General features: G+C 40.9%; 1 protein-coding gene and 1 pseudogene across 7 annotated transcripts in view; both read right to left on the bottom strand.

Annotated features, from left to right (window-relative positions):
- Wnk3 (WNK lysine deficient protein kinase 3) overlaps positions 1 to 13,478 on the bottom strand; it is a 151,418-nt gene extending 137,940 nt beyond the window's left edge. For 2 of the 7 annotated variants that reach the window (XM_006528871.4, XM_030251363.1), the window contains exons 1-2: positions 13,312 to 13,478; positions 12,543 to 12,771 (exon numbers count right to left, since the gene is read on the bottom strand). The gene's annotated coding sequence lies outside the window, so the exon portion shown is untranslated. Of the gene's footprint in view, positions 1 to 10,488; positions 10,610 to 11,374; positions 11,428 to 12,295; positions 12,772 to 13,311 lie in introns of those variants that run through there. The other 5 variants (XM_011247830.3, XM_006528870.4, XM_006528872.4 and 2 more) reach the window with 5 other exon arrangements.
- Positions 16,116 to 16,617, bottom strand: Rps12-ps7 (ribosomal protein S12, pseudogene 7; annotated as a pseudogene).

The raw sequence follows: 16,824 nt of genomic DNA, 5'->3' as shown, positions 1-16,824 counted from the left end.
ACTTTAAACTCAGCAATCCTCCTATCTCAACCTCTTAAAAAGTGCTGGCTTTATAGGCATGTGCCACAATGCTTGATACCATATTTCTTCATTTGTTTTTCAATGCTGGGCATGTATTCTAGTGCCTCAGATCATGGACACAAGCTAGGCACATGCCCTATCACTGAAAGCACCTTCAAGTCACTTTCGAAAATATGCTTATCTTTGCACCCCCAAAAAGTATAGTATACAATAAAGTTTTTTGGGTTTGTTTTTTTTTTTTTTTACATTACTAGAGCCTAGACCTTCCACATGTTAGACAAGTGTTCTACCACTGAATTCTGACTCTCATTAAGTTGCTTAGGATAGCTTGAATTGAGTCCATAGTCCATTGTCTACCTTGAATTTGCAATCCTCCCATCTCAGCCTCCTGACTAGCTGGGATTATGGGCCTGTACTATCTGGTCCAGCTTACACTAAATTTGGGGTGTTTTGTTTTTATTTTGGGGCAAAGACTCATTACACTACATTACCTAAGCTGGCAGAAAATTCTGGATTTAAGCCATCCTTTTGCCCTAGTCTCCCAAGAGCTAGGACTACAGGTGAATAACACCATGCCCAAATCACTAAGCCTTTTTTCTGCTTTTCTTGTTTTGGAGTTTTGAGACAAATATGCCTATGTACCCCAGGCTATCTTTGAAGCCTGAATGCTGGGATTGTTCTTTTTTTGTAGTCATGACTTAGGCTGTTTTTTTCCAGCACATAGACAGCTCTTACTCTGTATCATTAAAATTTATTTGCTGTATATTTCATTACATTTGCATATATACCTGTGTGTGTATGTGTGTATATGTATATATATGTGTGTGTATATATATGTATATATATGTACACACATATATACATACATTTGTAGCAGGCATACATATATATATATACATTTTTAACTTTCAATGAAATATACTAATATATAAATATATAAAAATATATAAAATTATTATATATAATATATAAAAATGAATGTATATAATCTTTATACAATATTGCAAAATTGCTTCTCATGACCATTATACGAATTTAAACTTCCACATACAATATGTATCTTTTGCCTTACACTCCTGACAACAAAAAGTCTTATCAAATATTTTTATTTTTAACACTCCAATGGGATTTTAAAGAGTCTTAGTTTGTTTTCTTTTTATGAAGTACAGAGGATCAAACCCAGAGCCTTGCACATTAGCAAATACTCACCAAGCTACAGCTTCAGCCCTCAGTATGTTTTCAGTTAACATTTAACTTACAAGTGAGGTTAAGCCATCTTCCATATAAATAATGATTAACAATCCAAGAATAAGCCAGGTCTAGAGCTGCAGCTCAACTGATGGAGTGCTTGCCTAGCAGACAGAAAGCCCTAGGTTTGATCCATAGCATCTCATAAGCCAGGCACAGGACCTACAACTGTAATCTCAATATTCAGAAGGTACAGGCAGAAAAAAAAACCCAAAGGGGATAAAAGCAAAAAATTACAGACTAGACTACATGATTATTTAGAAGAACCAGCAGATCTACCAAAAAGTAAGAGGAAACAGGGAACTCAATAGAAATGCCAAGGTCAAAATTAATACTCTGACATATACATCAGTAATAATCATTAAAAAAATAATTTAAGGGGCTGGAGAGATGGCTCACCCTCATAGTGGTTTACAACTATCTGTAAACCCAGGTCCAGGGAATCTAATGACCTCTTCAGTCCTGTGCTGCTACCAAGCATACACATGGTGCACAGATGTATATGCAGATGAAATACTCACACACATAAAAAATAACTTTAAAAAGAAAACGTAATTTAAAAACAACTAACTGGAGCTGGGTATGGTGGCGCATACCTGTAATCTCAACATTCAGAAGACTGAATGCGACAAGATGACAATGAGTTCAAGTCCTGTTTAAGCTACATCATGAAGCCCAATCTCAATCCTGCCTCCCCACAGACAAACAAAAAACACCCGTCATGCTCACAAGAGCAACAAAGCTATAAAATACTCATTTAAGAATATACTCAAGGGGCTAGAGAGATGGCTCCATGGTTAAAAGCCCTTGCTGCTCTTCCAGAGAATCAAAGTTCAGTTCCCAACAACCATGCCAGGCGGCTTTCAACTGCTGGTAACACCAACTACAGGGGATCTAACACCTTCTTCTGACCTCTGAGGTTCCCCGTATGGTAAATACCCACATAGAAATGCGCATAGACACATGAATAAAATAAATCTTGAAAACAGTGTTTTTGAAGAACAAGCTTAAAAAGAAATATGCAGCACTGAAGAAAACTGAAATTCTACTGAAACAAATAACACTAACATTGCTCAGTGGAAAGACTACTGATATCTTGTTTTGTTTTGGGTTTTTGAGACAAGAATCTCATGCAACCCAAATTCATTATAGAGCCAAGGATAACCTCAAATTCCTGAACCTCCTGGCACCTTCTCCAAGTGCTAGGATTATGGGTATGTACCATCCCACCCAACTCAATGTCTCCATTATTTTTTTTTTCTATTTTGTGACACAGGGTCTTGTTATTCAACCCAGTCTGTCCTTGAACTCACAGCAACCTTCCTGTCTCAGCCTCCCCAAGTGCCAGGATTATAGGAATGCACCACCACACTTGCTAATACTACCTTTCTTACCACCAGTTTATCAAAAAGTCAGTGTGAAACCAATCAAAATTCCAAACAAACTGATTGATTCTCACAGGGCACACAAGGAAAACTAAAACTATCTTGAAGCAGGGGACATGCTAGCTCATTCCTGGCATGCTAGCACCTGGAAGGCTAAGGCAAGCAAACTACCATGAGTTCCTGGCCACCTTGGGCTACAGTAAGGTATCATCAAAATTCTCTCACTACTAAAATCTTGAAATAAGACAATGAAAATTTTTATTTATCAAATATTAGCATACAATATAACTATAATTACCTAAACAATATGGTTTCAGCACAAAAATAAATATATGCTTTTAAAAACCTAAGACTTGGGAATATACTCCAATGTAAGAATTTCAAATTTGTGGAGGATAAATTGTGTCAAGATAAATGGCTATCTTCTGGAGGAGGAGAGTTAAAGAGTTACCTAAGATCAGGTACAAAAGAAAATTTAATGTAGATTATAGGGCTAAATATCAAAGCAAAGTTATATTACTAGAAGAAACTCTAACATAACAAGAAAAAAAGTATTTCCTAATGACCTAAGGAAAGGCTTAGTTTTTGTTGTTTTCATTTGTTTGTGACAGGGTCTCTCTATTATATAGTTCTGGTTGGCCTCATTCAGGGTGCTGAGATTAAAGGTATGAGGCAGATGAAGATGAAGCTCTGTAGGTTTGAGGTCAGGTTGGATAGATCTCTAGGCCAGCCAGGGTTACACATTGAAACCCTGTCTCAAAAAAAAAAAAAAAAAAAAAAAACAGCTGAAGAAATAATAACAATAAGGTACATATTCAAATAAATTTTATCAGTTACAACTTACTGAGAGTATTTTAGAAATACACCATGTGTTTCTAAATCCTCTTACACATTTTCATTCAATCATCACAAAAATCCTGAGATAAGTAAAACTGTTATTATTCTCTTATAATTTTTTTTAAAAGAGGCTCAAAAAAAACTAAGTGACATGTGGTGATCATGGCCCATGCTTGCAATCCCAGCACTCGCCTGCCTGGGCTGACTATAATAAGATCCTGTCAGAAAAAAGTGTGGGTGCTCCAGCTACTCTGACAGCTGATACAAGAGGATCCTTGGAGTACCAAACTCGGGGCTGGCCTGGGCTCCTAGTCTTTTTAATAAAAGAATTAAAAAGATGGCTGAAGAGAAAGGTTGGGCTGGGGAGATGGCCCAGAGGCTAAGATAAGAGTGCATGAATACTGCTCTTATAAAGGATCTAACTGGTTCCCAAGACCCACATTCAGCAGTTCACAACTGCCTATAACTCCAGGTAGGAGGATCTGATGCCACTGGTCTCTTGTACCTGTGTTCACACACACACACACACACACACACACACACACACACACACACACACGGGGGGGGGCTTAAAAAATAAAATCTTTCTTTAAAAAAAATTAAAAAAGAACCAGAGGAATGTAATTCAGAATGCTTGCTGAGCCCTGGGTTTGATCCTCAGCACCTCATAAAGCTGAATGTAGTGATGCACATCTCAGAACTCAAGAGGCAGAAGACCAGAGGATCAGAAGTTCCAAATCATATTTGGCTACATGACAAATTTGAGATCAGCCTGGGCTACACAAGATTATTTCAAAAGGCCAGAAGATTTCAAAGTAATCAGAGATCAAGTAAATTGAACTAAAATGGCACAGCTAGGGGTTTGGAAAATCAGGAGGTAGGAGAAAGGGACAGCTCAGTGACAGAGAACTTACTTAGAATGTGCCAGACTGAGTTCTATCTCTCTCTAGCCCCACAAAAAAACAAGCCAGAGTTACTCCTAATAAGGGGCCCCTTGTAATTCACACTCATATAACTCTATGTTGCATATATATATACACTACAAAACTATATCACATTCTTTGGACATAGGTCTATGCGAGGGAATGTTTGCATATATATTAGTGAAGAAGTCAACTGAAAGCCAGGCATGTTGACATTACTCCTACAATCCCAGCACAATAGGAAGCAGAGGATGACAACTTTTAGGCTACAGGGGCTATGTTAAAATTAAAAAAAAAACTCAGTGAAAATAGACTTAATCCATAATAACCTATCATTTAACCAAAAATTGACATTGCATATATCTAAAAAGGCAATTATATCTGCTATGTAGTTTATTATTGTTAAGATCAGGAATCTATCTGTCCAAATAATTTGAGCCAACTTCTTTGATTCTTTCTGTTGTTTGTTTGTTTTGGGTGTTTATGTGGTTGTCTGGGTTGGTTGGTTGACTGGTTTCAGACAACATTTTGCTATTTAAGCCCAGACTAGCCTAGAACTATCCATGTGACTCAGGGACACAAACTAGATCTCCCTATCTCTGCTTCCACGGTGCTAGAATTATAGGTATGCTCCACCATGCCCAACTATTTTTCTCTAGTTTTAAAGGAATATTTCACCTTACACAATGTAGACCAGGCTGGTCTTGATATCACAGTACCCCTGCCTCATTTTCCCGAGAGCTAGGATTACAGGAATGTACCACTGTATGTGAAATATAATATTAGTTCAAAAGTAACACTGAAAAAAATGGCTCAATAGTAAAATACTTACTTTACAAGTATCAGGACCTGAATTCAGAGTCCCCAGCTTACATGTAAAAGCTGGGCATGGTGGTGCTTATCTGTATTCCTAGCAACAGGAGTCAGAGACAGGTAGATCCCAAGTGCTCGCTGGTTAGCTAGTGTAGCAATTTGGTGAGTTTCATGTCCAGCAAGAGATCCTGTTTCAAAAACTAAGAGGGGGCACTATAGAGGAAGCCACCTGATGTTAACATCTAACCTCCAGACACAGTGGCATGAGTGAACTCATCTGCACATGCATGAATAGACAACAAAGATATATAAAGGAAGAAGTAGGCAAAAAAGCATCCCTATAGTTTCAACTTAAGAATTTTTTGGCACATCATATGAGGTTTAATCATATAAAGGTCTTCCTGAGACTCATGTGATGGCTCAATGAGTAAAGGTGTTTGCTATGCAAGCCTAATAATGACCTGAGTTCAATCCTGGAAAACCACATAAAGAAGGAGGGAACAAACTTCATAAAGTTGTCCTCTGACTTAAACACACACACACATATAATAATAATAATAATAATAATAATAATAAATAATAATAATAAAGTCGCTATGACTCGTACAGAGCTTTAGCATCCACAGACATCAAGTACAAATGTAAAGTTTAAAAACTTTCAAGCAATTCACATGTAAAGAAGGAAGGAGGTAGACATAAAATCTTACTACCAGTTGAGAATCTATTGCATTTGATAGCTACTAGGATAGAAAGTGTCAGCCTTTTTTTTTTTTAATGGTGTGACACCTGGTAAACTGACCACACTTCAGGGCAGGCCACACTCCCAATAGAAGTAAGACAATACAGGATGAACTCCATGTGGAAAAGAAAGAAAACTCTCGGGACGGGGGACGGGGGATGGAGGGGGCGGGTGAGAGTGTATATGAGGTGTGGGGAGGGGGTAGAAAGAGGTCAGAGAATTCCATGTAAGAATTTATAAAATTACCATTTTTAAAAGGTTCAGAGCTTTTTAAGAGTTAAGAATGCTAACTGCTCTTGCAGAGGGCCAGATTTGGTTCCCAGCATCCATATGCAGCTCACAATTCTAGAGTAACAAACACCCTCTTCCGACTTCCACAGGCACCAGGCATGGAGTACACATATATACATGCGAGAAAAACGTTCATACAAATAAAATTTCTAAGTCTTTTAAAAAATTGCTCAAGAGGGACTGGAGAGATGGCTCAGGAGCTAAAAGAATATGGTCTGCTCTTCCAGAGGCACTGGGTTCAATTCCCAGCAACCACATGGTGGCTCACAACTGTCTGTAACTCCAGTTCCAGAAGATCTGACACCCTCACACAGACATTTGCGCAGGGAAAACACCAATGTACATAAAAATAAAAAAATAAATTTTTAAAAAAACTATTCAAGGTCATGCTTGGATACACAACTTTGAGGGCAGCCTGAGTGTTGAGGGGTGGGGAACGAACAAAAGAAAGAGCAAATGGCATCAGCAACAAAAGAAAAGCTATATAACTAGATTCCATGACACTTCAAGATATCAGTGCCAGAAAACACACCATCAAGAGAGCAGGCAGGCTGAGCCAGGGAGATCAAAAATTCAAAACCTGCCCTGGGCTATACAGCAAGAGTCTCAATAAAATAAAATCAAAAATCAAAAACCTTCGATCAACCAAAGTACAAAGACTGGGCTGTAATGTAACTCAGTGGTAGACTACCTATCTATCATATAGATTTTACACCATAAAAAAGAAAAACAGTAATAGAATAGGAGAATGTATTCGCAAAGGATATCAATTGTATCTAGAATGTAGTTCTTAAAACTCTTATAACTCAAAAAGAGCCGCATTTTAAAATGAGTGAAGGTCTTTTAAGATCTAGAACTCTCTCCTATGTAGACCAAGCTGGTCTTCAACTCACAGTGGACCACCTTCCTCTACCTTCTCATTGCCTGTCTCAGTGGCTTTGCTGTGCTCAAAGGCATGTACCAAGCCACACAAGACTGATGTTTTCCCACCATAAATTAAAATAAAGTTCTATAAACCATCAAAAGCCTTCCTATAATTCATTTAAAAAGGCAAGCAGATTTTAAAATGAACAAAGTCTTAAATAGATAGGTCAAACTATTTCTTTAAAGAAGAAATATAAGTAGACAAAGCAGGAGTAGATGCCCCACCCACATCATTAGTCATTAGGGAAATGCAAATCAAAACTACAATGATACCACTTCACAGCCACCATGAGACCATCATTAAAAAGAGCAACAAGTTTGGGGAAGAAGTAAAGAAATTAGAATCCATATATATTGGGTATGATAATATATAATGATAATGTATAATAGTGACACCTCTGTAGAAAGCAGTTGGTATGTGATCTAGTAATTTGTTTTCTAATAACATACCCAAAATAAGTTAAAATGAATCTTCAAACAAAATCTTACACATGAATATTTACAGCAGCACTACCCACAAAAGTTTAAAGGTGGGAACATTCCAGATATTCATGAACTTATGAATGGACATACCCATACAATAGTATATTACTCAACCATAGAACAGAATGAGACATGCATAGAGGGTGAATCTCAAAACACATTAAGTAGAAGAGGCTGGGCATAAAGGCTGAGGATATGGCTTGTGGGGGCCTGAATGTGAATCCCCAAAACCCAGGTAAAGCCAGATGATGTAATTTCAATATTCCTATACCAAGTTGGGAAGTGGAGACAGGAGAAATTCCAGATGAAATACCCTGTCTCAAACAAGATCAAAGGCAAAGACTAGTTGCCTTAGGTTGTCTTCTGACTTCTGTATATATAGCATCCACAAAACACATGCTTGCGCACGCGCTCATACACACACACACACACACACACACACACACACACACACAGTGGGGGCTCATGTAAAGATTTACAAGAAAAAAGTCTAACATAAGAGGTTTAGGGTTAGTATTATGATTAGAGACTGAGCAAAGCCATTGAGATGGCAAATAAGAGCCACTGGGTGTTAGAGGGAGGAGAATAGGAAGCGAACACTTAATGAGTACGTACAGAGTTTCCTTTCAAGGTGATGAAAACATTTTGGAATTAGATACTTGCCCCAAATACAGTAAAGTTACTTAATTCCGAAGGCATATACTTTTTAAAATGGTTTAAAACCAGGCTTAGTAGCTCAGGCCTATAATCCCAGCAATTTGGAAGACTGCAGTAGGAAGATCAAAAATTTAAGGTCTGCCTAGGCTACAAAGTGAGTTCAAGGACAGCCTAGGCAGCTTATTGAGACACCTCTCAAAAAGAAAAGAGGGCTGAGGATACTGGTCAGTGGCAGACTGCTTTCAGGGCATCTGTAGAGCCAACAGGTTCAATCCCAAGTAACACACAAAATAAAATTTTTAAAATCACAAATTTATAACTGAGTTTCATCACGACTTAAAAGAACCCATGCTAAAACATGGCAAAAGATATATTTCATTTCTTCTAAGACTTTTTAAAGGAGATGGAGTGGGGATGCATGTCTTTCCCTACATAGAATGTTTAAGTAGCAGACAGAAGACCCTGGATTCAATCCCAAACACAGTTTCTCTTAAAAGGTGAAAGGGAGGGTCTGGAAAGATGGCTCAGTGGTTAAGAGCACTGACTGCTCTTCCACAGGTCCTGAGTTCAATTCCCAGCAACCACATGGTGGCGCCATCACAACCATCCATAATGAGATCCGATGCCCTCATGCCCTCTTCTGGTGTGTCTGAAGAAAGCTACAGTGTACTCATACACATAGATAATAAATAAAACCTGGGGCTGGTAAGATGGCACAGTGGTTAAGAGCATCGATTGCTCTTCCAAAGGTCCTGAGTTCAAATCCCAGCAACCACATGGTGGCTCACAACCATCTGTAACGAAATCTGATGCTCTCTTCTGGAGTGTCTGAAGACAGCTACACTGTACTTACATATAATAAATAAATGAACAAATATTTAAAAAATAAAATAAATAAAACCTACTGTGTAGACCAGGCTGGTCTTGAACTCACAGAACTTCTTTTTAAAAAAAAAGGAGAGGGAGGGGCAACAAGAAGGGAACAGTTTATATGGAAAGAAGGGAAGAGGGAAAAAGTTTCAGAAGGATTATATATCCCTGAAAGAGCATTAAAGGCTCATTTCTTCAATAAGTCTCTCTCAACAACTTCAACATTTTCTAAAAAAAAAAAAAATCTCATGATATTTACAGAACAACTATGAATATTGTACTCATATATGAAACCCAAAAATAAAAATTAAATTAAAAATACCATGAATTCTAAGTTCAAAATAAATGCCTTTATATGTGTCCTTTAGAGCTATCAAAGTTAGTTGCTGCCTAACAATATATGATATCTTGACTAAAAAATGGACGAGACACTCTCCTGTGAAAGAATACTGGCTTTTAGCCAGGAGACCTAAGGATCTCTACAAATAGAGCTGAACACTTAATACTAAAATAAAAGACAAATTTTTTTGTTGCACACAATTCATCCTCATACAAAAACATGAACACAAAAACTTAAGTTCTCTACTTAAAAAAAAGATTATTTATTGTGTATATAGCATTCTGCCTGCATATATGCTTGCAGGCCAGAAGAGGGCACCAGATCTCATTATAGATGGCTATGAGCCACCATGTGGTTGCTGGGAATTGAACTCAGGACCTCTGAAAGAGCAGACAGTGCTCTTAATCTCTGAGCCGTCTCTCCAGCCCCTATGTTTTTCTTTTGAGACAGGGTCTCGTTATGAATCCCTGGCTGTCCTGGAACAGTATGTAGACCAGGCTGGCCTTGAACTCACAAACATCTGACTACCTCTGTCTCCCAAGTGCTGAGATAAAAGATATTATACCACCACACCAGACTTCTTTGACCTTTATAATCCCTTTAAAATATGAAGACACGTGAGGACAGTGTAAAAGTATGTGTAAAGTATGTAGACAATCTAAAGAGGGGCACAGTGGAGAAGACAGCAAAAAGATAAAAGGAGAGGCAGAAAAGGCTTTTAGAAGATAAGCCTATTACTTCTCTTCAGCTTCACTCCAGGAAAATCTAGCTAAAAGCTAGGAGACCATCTTTCCTGGAAGAGTTACAATTTCGAAGCTCCCACTGTACCTATTTCTGCCCTATAATAATGTGTGTTTGATATTATATATATTGGCATGTGTGAATATACACTACCCTATATATTTATATTCATACACAAAATATTCATCTCAATCTCAAACTAAACATGATATTAACCTTTGTGTTAAAACTCTGAAGTAGTCAAAGAAAGGAACATACTCTTTTCCATTTCAAAACAGAAAGCAAGAAATGTTCTTAAATGTACACTTCCACAAACTCAGATGTATGTCAGCAAGACCTGTAAAAATAATCATGAAAAGTTAAAAATCCATAATCATTAATCGTGACCTAGAACAGAATGAAAACATCACAAGGCCTCCTTACCAGAAGCTAAGTAACATATTCAGAGAACAACATGTCCAAGTAATCTATTGTAATTTAAAGTTACACCAGCCGCAGATGCAGCTCAGTGGTAAAGGGGTTGCCTAGCATGTTCAAGGCCGTCATCAAACAACGAAACAAATACACTAAAAGCATGCGCCACTTTTCTCAGAAAATAAACTTTAAAATAACCCAAAACACCGGGCTATCACTATTAAACACTCAAAATCAGATTTTGTACATTTTAGCTAAGATTAAATACAAAGTATCTTTCCCTCGGGCTGTCCAGTTTAAACAAATTTTAATTTCAACAATGCAAAGAGTTACAGACTATCTAACAACACCTCCAGCCATACACTAAGGTCTGTTAAAAAGTTCTCTTTATATTAAAAATGGAGAGGCAGAGGCAGGCAGATTTCTCTGAGTTACAGACCACCCTTGTCTACATAGCAAGTTTCAGGCCAGCCAAGGCTACATAGTGAGACCGTGTATTGAAAACAAAACAAAACAGTACCCATGAAAAATGGATAACAAAGCCTCCAAATATTTGATGCAATCACTACTGCACAGATTTTCACAACCCAAGACTATTGATTGATTCATGCAACTGTCTCAGCAGTAACCCTTAAGGAATCACACCTGAAGGCTGAGGCAGAAGGATGGAAGGGAATTCAAGACCAACCTTGGCTACATAGTGGATTTCTGGCCAGCCTTGGGTACAGGACGAAACCCTGTCTAAAAAAAAAAAAATTAAGAAAGAAAAAAAGAAAAACCGACAGGGAGAAGAGCAAACTCGCACCTCTTTTTAACAGTGTATCGACTGGCAAGATACAGAAAGACACACTCTGGGGGTTTCTGCTACACATCCCACTACATAAATGTTTCACAGCTCTTAACTAAACAAAACCTCATTCAATACAGCGAAACCACCTCGTGACTTTTATCCTACCCCTATCATCTCCTCCCCTCCCCATTCCCAGCAAGTCAGTCACAGAGCACACACCACACCTCTCAATTCCTTTGCACCTAACACAATTTACACAATCAGTCTGCTATATCCCTCACCCAGATTTCAGTCCTATCGACCCTCCTACATCAAATGAACCTCTAAATTAAGCCTATTCTTTTCCCCACTCCATTTCCATCAATATAACACATCCAAACCTTGTTGAACATCCCACACCCAAAGCGATTCTTTTAGTATCACCAATCTCACTTAAATGATCTCTCGGTCCCTTTGTCAACCATCTCCTGTATCCTCACCTTCCCTGTCTCTTGGTTTTCCATCAACTGCCAAAGTTACCACCCTCCCCAACAGAAACAAAAAAGAAGAAGAAACGCACCTTAACCTCCGATCTGTCCTTCCCCACTACCCCCCCCCCTTAATTTCCCTCTCCGTATTCCATCACTTCGACTCCAGCTCTTACAACCCCAAGACCTGAGTCCGGCCTCGTCCAATACCTTCGGGTGACCGCACGCACCATGCCTTGGTCAAGCTGCTCCCCCTCAACAGACACACACACACACACACACACACACAGAGAGAGAGAGAGAGAGAGAGAGAGAGAGAGAGAGAGAGAGAGAGAGAGACTGGGGCGCTTACTCTGAACAGACTGTTGGCCGCCGCTGCCTCTTTCCATTCATCCTGGGCCCATTCATCGCTCAGCCCGATCCTGGACACGCCCCCCGGCCTCCTCCCTCTCTCAGGGTCCCGGGCTGGCCGGGACCCTCACCTCACTAGAGACTCTGACCGCTAGAGAACGACTCTATTCAGTTCTCCCTCGCTGTCTCTCAAGCCTTCTCCAGCCCCCAGACCGGCTACACCGTAGACTAGACACATACACATATACCTCCTCCTCTAACGCCTCCTCCGATGCTTCTCACTCCCCTCCTCGGTGTCTCCGGCTCGTCTCCGAGTCCTGTGCGCGTGCGCGCGTCTCCCCGCGAGCCCACCGAGCCAGCGACCGCGGTGAGGGGATGAGCGGGCGGGGTTAGGGGGAGCAGGGTGCGAGCCCAAGCTCGCGCTCGCCCCGCAGCTGACCGGGCGCACGCGTACTGAAGCCAGAGAATCCTGATAGACTGGAGAGGGGCGGGGAAGGGAGGGGAGGGAGGGGGAGGGAGGGGGAGGGGCGAGGAAAGCCAACTGAGCAGCCCGAACTCCGGACGGCCCCTGGCAGAGCGAGGTGCCCGGGGGCTGCCCGGCTAGCGCCTGCGCACACCTTCCCCGAACTCAGCGCAGCGCAGTGGATGCGCGTCGAGGAGAGAGAGACTCCTCTCCCTAGCACGGGGGGGGGGGGGATCTCAGCGAGGAGCCACGCAAGATACTGCTCGCGTGCTCTGAAGCACTCGTCCTCACGGCTGCTTTACCTTGTTCCCCTCAAGAACAAAGAAGGAAATCAAGAAAAAGAGGTCCAAGCGCCACACCATTGCTTGGCCACCAGCAGCCCACTTTCACCTCTTTGGAAACCATTAAGTGAAGCAGCTCTGTGGAGATGTGGTACCCACCAGTACCCCTTCACCCACCACCCCTTACTCACTTTTGCTAGGTCCCGGTTTATCTCGCGAGACCCATACCTGCCAAATTGGGGATTAGAAGTCGAAGCACAGATTTACAAATACCTGTCTCCTGGTTATGTTGAGAGGGCACCGGCCATGGCATATACCACCGCAGCCCCCCCGCCCCCAGGACCTCAGTGCGCGCGGGGGAGGGGGGGCAACAACCAAAGAAGGGATGGGAGAGGGAGCTAACCGATTTTTGACGGCCTGGAACCGCTAGGCCTAGGCACGTGGCCTGTGCCTCGCAAGCGGGTGCGGTGTACCCTGGGAATTGTAGTTTTTGTTTCCACCTCTATTTCCTCCCCCCCCCCCCCCCCAACTATACATAGGCCTCAGACACAGAAGGGGGGGATTACCGACGCCATTTTGTGGGGAACAATGGCCAATGGCCCTAGTGAAGACGGATGGGGGAGGGCGCGATGGTTTAAGGGTTCAGTTAGCCTCTACTGGCCCCTCCGTATCATAGCAACCCCTTCAGAAGCCTGGCCCCGCCCCCTTGCTACACTGCCGGGCTTCTGGACTGCTAGCAAGCAAAAATGCCACTTTCTCCCAGAGGCTAGACCAATCACCCATTACCCACCTCCCTGAAAACTCCTAGTTCCTCAAATTAATAAATGCTGCCTTCTTCGAGCTTTCACTAAATATGAGCATCAGCTCAGTGGCTTTAAGAACTGCTTCGTATGCTGTATGAGGCATGGTGAGGAACGGGTTTTGTTTTGTTTTGTTTTAATGTGTAACAACCCTGCCTTGACCAAAGGGGAAACTGAGGCTCAAGGAGGAGAAAACAGACATGACTTGCTGAAGGATGGCCAACAAACACCAATCAATAGTTTCAAAGATTGTCAAGTTATTTCAAGACTTATGCAGTCTATTACTCCCATGAGATAATAAGTAGAAACTGTGGCCACCTTTTTAACTTCTCCAGGTAGACTGTTCCTACTACTATTACACACATCTGTCTTCAAAGACCTGGCTCACTTGGGCCCTGCCTCTGTGCCTTCTCTGAGCTTGATGATACAATCAACACAGAACAATATTTAGGAATGTTAGCCCTTCAACCCACGGTGGTGCAAACTCTTCTAGGTAGGCTCCCTTCGACTACCAAACACTTGTTCAGTAATTATTAAGCAGTGTGTCACACAAACACATACAGCTTTAGAAATTTGAAAATCATACGGATCTGTACCCATCCAAGTACAGATCTTTCTCAATGGAAGACTATTTTTAAATGTTTGTAAAAGTGTTTTATTCAATTCTTTTTTACAAGTTATTTTGAAGATCTTTTTTATGTGTATGAGTGTTTTACTTGCATATTTGTATGTGTACCACATGTGTGTCTGGTGCCCACGGAGGTCAGAAGACAGTATTGAATTACTTGATACTGGAGTTACAAATAGTTGTAAGCTACTGTATGGGTACTGGAAACCAAACCCAGGTCCTCTGCAAGAGTACATGTGCTCTTCACTGCTGAGCCATCTCTTCAGTCCCCTGTAGACTTAGTATTAATATATGTGCTGTCCAGAACTAAGCACAAAATGCCATTGTAGGCAGAAATGAGAGTAAGCAATTATAGTTATCACCACTATATGTTAGAAAGTTTTCCCTTCCTATCCACTGGTTTTCACTGTCAAGTAGCAATTGTGATATTCCCATTCATCTACCAGAAAATTTGAGTTATTATTAGCCACTTCATCTACCAGAAAATTTGAGTCATTATTAACCACTTGTAATTTCACTTCACTTTATAATATCCCATAAAAATATACAATAACCTAGTTATGTTTGGAAGCACTACTTCTGAGAAACCACAAAGTTTTCACTGGAATTCTTTTTGATGTTCCCCCACACACACCAAGGGTGGGGTGGTGGAGATAATGAGAGTGTTTGAAACAAAGGTCTTGTGTAGCTCAGGCTGACCTTGAGCTCACGATGTAACCATGAATAACCTTAATCAAATTCCTAATCCCAAGGCTGGGATTACAAAATATGCCACCACACCCACCTGAATCAGTTTTAGATGTCAGCATCCCAAGACAATCCCTATATTATTTGTTTTCCTGCCTGGCCACATTCTCCCTTGAGATATTACAAAATAGACTATGGGAGAGGTAGAGAAAATATATGGAATAAAATACTATATCTCAAAAGAATATTGAGCCACATGTGCTTTCTATTAACTGTTACTACTGTGATAAAGAAGAGCATGAAATGTGTTTCTTATCCAGTCACCCACTATTTAAAACAGCAAGTCTAAGGGCATGAATTTCTGGATGACATTTTCTCTAAGAAAGCCTTAAATTTGGGAAGAGTCTCACCAAGATCATCTAGGAGGTATTAATGCCCACCTTCCTCCCAGCACAGAATAGCAGCTCCCGTTGGCTTAGTGACTTACTTAGAAACATGCATCTGTGCAGTTTCCCTACTCTTTCTATATATTGTCTGTTCTTCTCTTCAAAGATACAGTGTTTCCACGTGTGTCCAGGGCATATGTCAGGGAGCAAATTGCTTTGGCACCTGACTCCTGGGAAGTACAAATATAAATAAGCCCACCTTGCTTCTCTGTAACTGTGAAGTGTCACAAACCTAAACTCCTCTAGAAAGTATACAAGTAGCAGAGCCCTAAAGTCTGAACGGTGATTGCTGAAACAACTGCCCATTCTCTTCAATAGATTAGACCCTGGGGTCTATTTCCATCCACAGCACCACATAAGCAAGCCATTCTTGAGGAAAATCTCTGGTGTAGCAGATATAAATCACATTCTACCCACTCAGGTATATAATAATAACAGCTAGCAATTAAATAGCATTTCCTGTATGCTTTATATGAATCCACTGAATCATAAGCATCATTCTTTCTTTTTTTTCTGAGCCAAAATTGTATTCATTCATCTCTCCCATTTGAAGTACTCCTCAACGGCATCCTTGGCCTGAGATTCTTTGCCACAGTCCTTAACCACCACACAACTGCAACCAACCACTTTCCATGGCTTGCCCTCTCAATCGATTTTTACAGAGACCTACCCTTCCCCCTAATTTCTTGTCATCAATCTTAATTAGGTTGATTTGGTGCTCAGCACAAAGTGTCTTCACCAGCATGACGTACATGGGCTCATCACAGTTGGATGGAAGCACACAGAGATGGGCTTGGTGCTTGTCTAAGGCTTTGGCAGCTTTGCGTATGCCACGTGCTAGGTCATCGTGGATGATGGCAGTCTTCAGTACCTCTTGTAGAGCAGTGTTGACAGCCATTACACCTCCAGCAGCTATACCTTCCTCAGCCATAGCCGTGTATTATAAGTCTCGATGAATCTTGAATGCACCCGAGCTTCTGCCTTTGCGCAACTCACAACTCGGTGGCGGCAGAGAAAAGTATAAGCATCATTCTTTTTTTTTTTTTTTTCTTTTTTGGGTTTTTTCAAGTCAGGGTTTTTTGTATAGCCCTGGCTGTCCTGGAGCTCACTTTGTAGACCAGGCTGGCCTCGAACTCAGAAATCCACCTGCCTCTGCTTCCCGAGTGCTGGGATTAAAGGTGTGCACCACCAACTCCCGCATCATTCTTACCATCATTTTTCACAT

This window comes from Mus musculus, chromosome X, assembly GCF_000001635.26.
Source record: "Mus musculus strain C57BL/6J chromosome X, GRCm38.p6 C57BL/6J".
NCBI classification, from domain to species: Eukaryota; Metazoa; Chordata; class Mammalia; order Rodentia; family Muridae; genus Mus; species Mus musculus.
The sequence above is the reverse complement of the archived record's forward strand: the minus strand, read 5'-3'. Positions and strand labels throughout refer to the sequence as shown.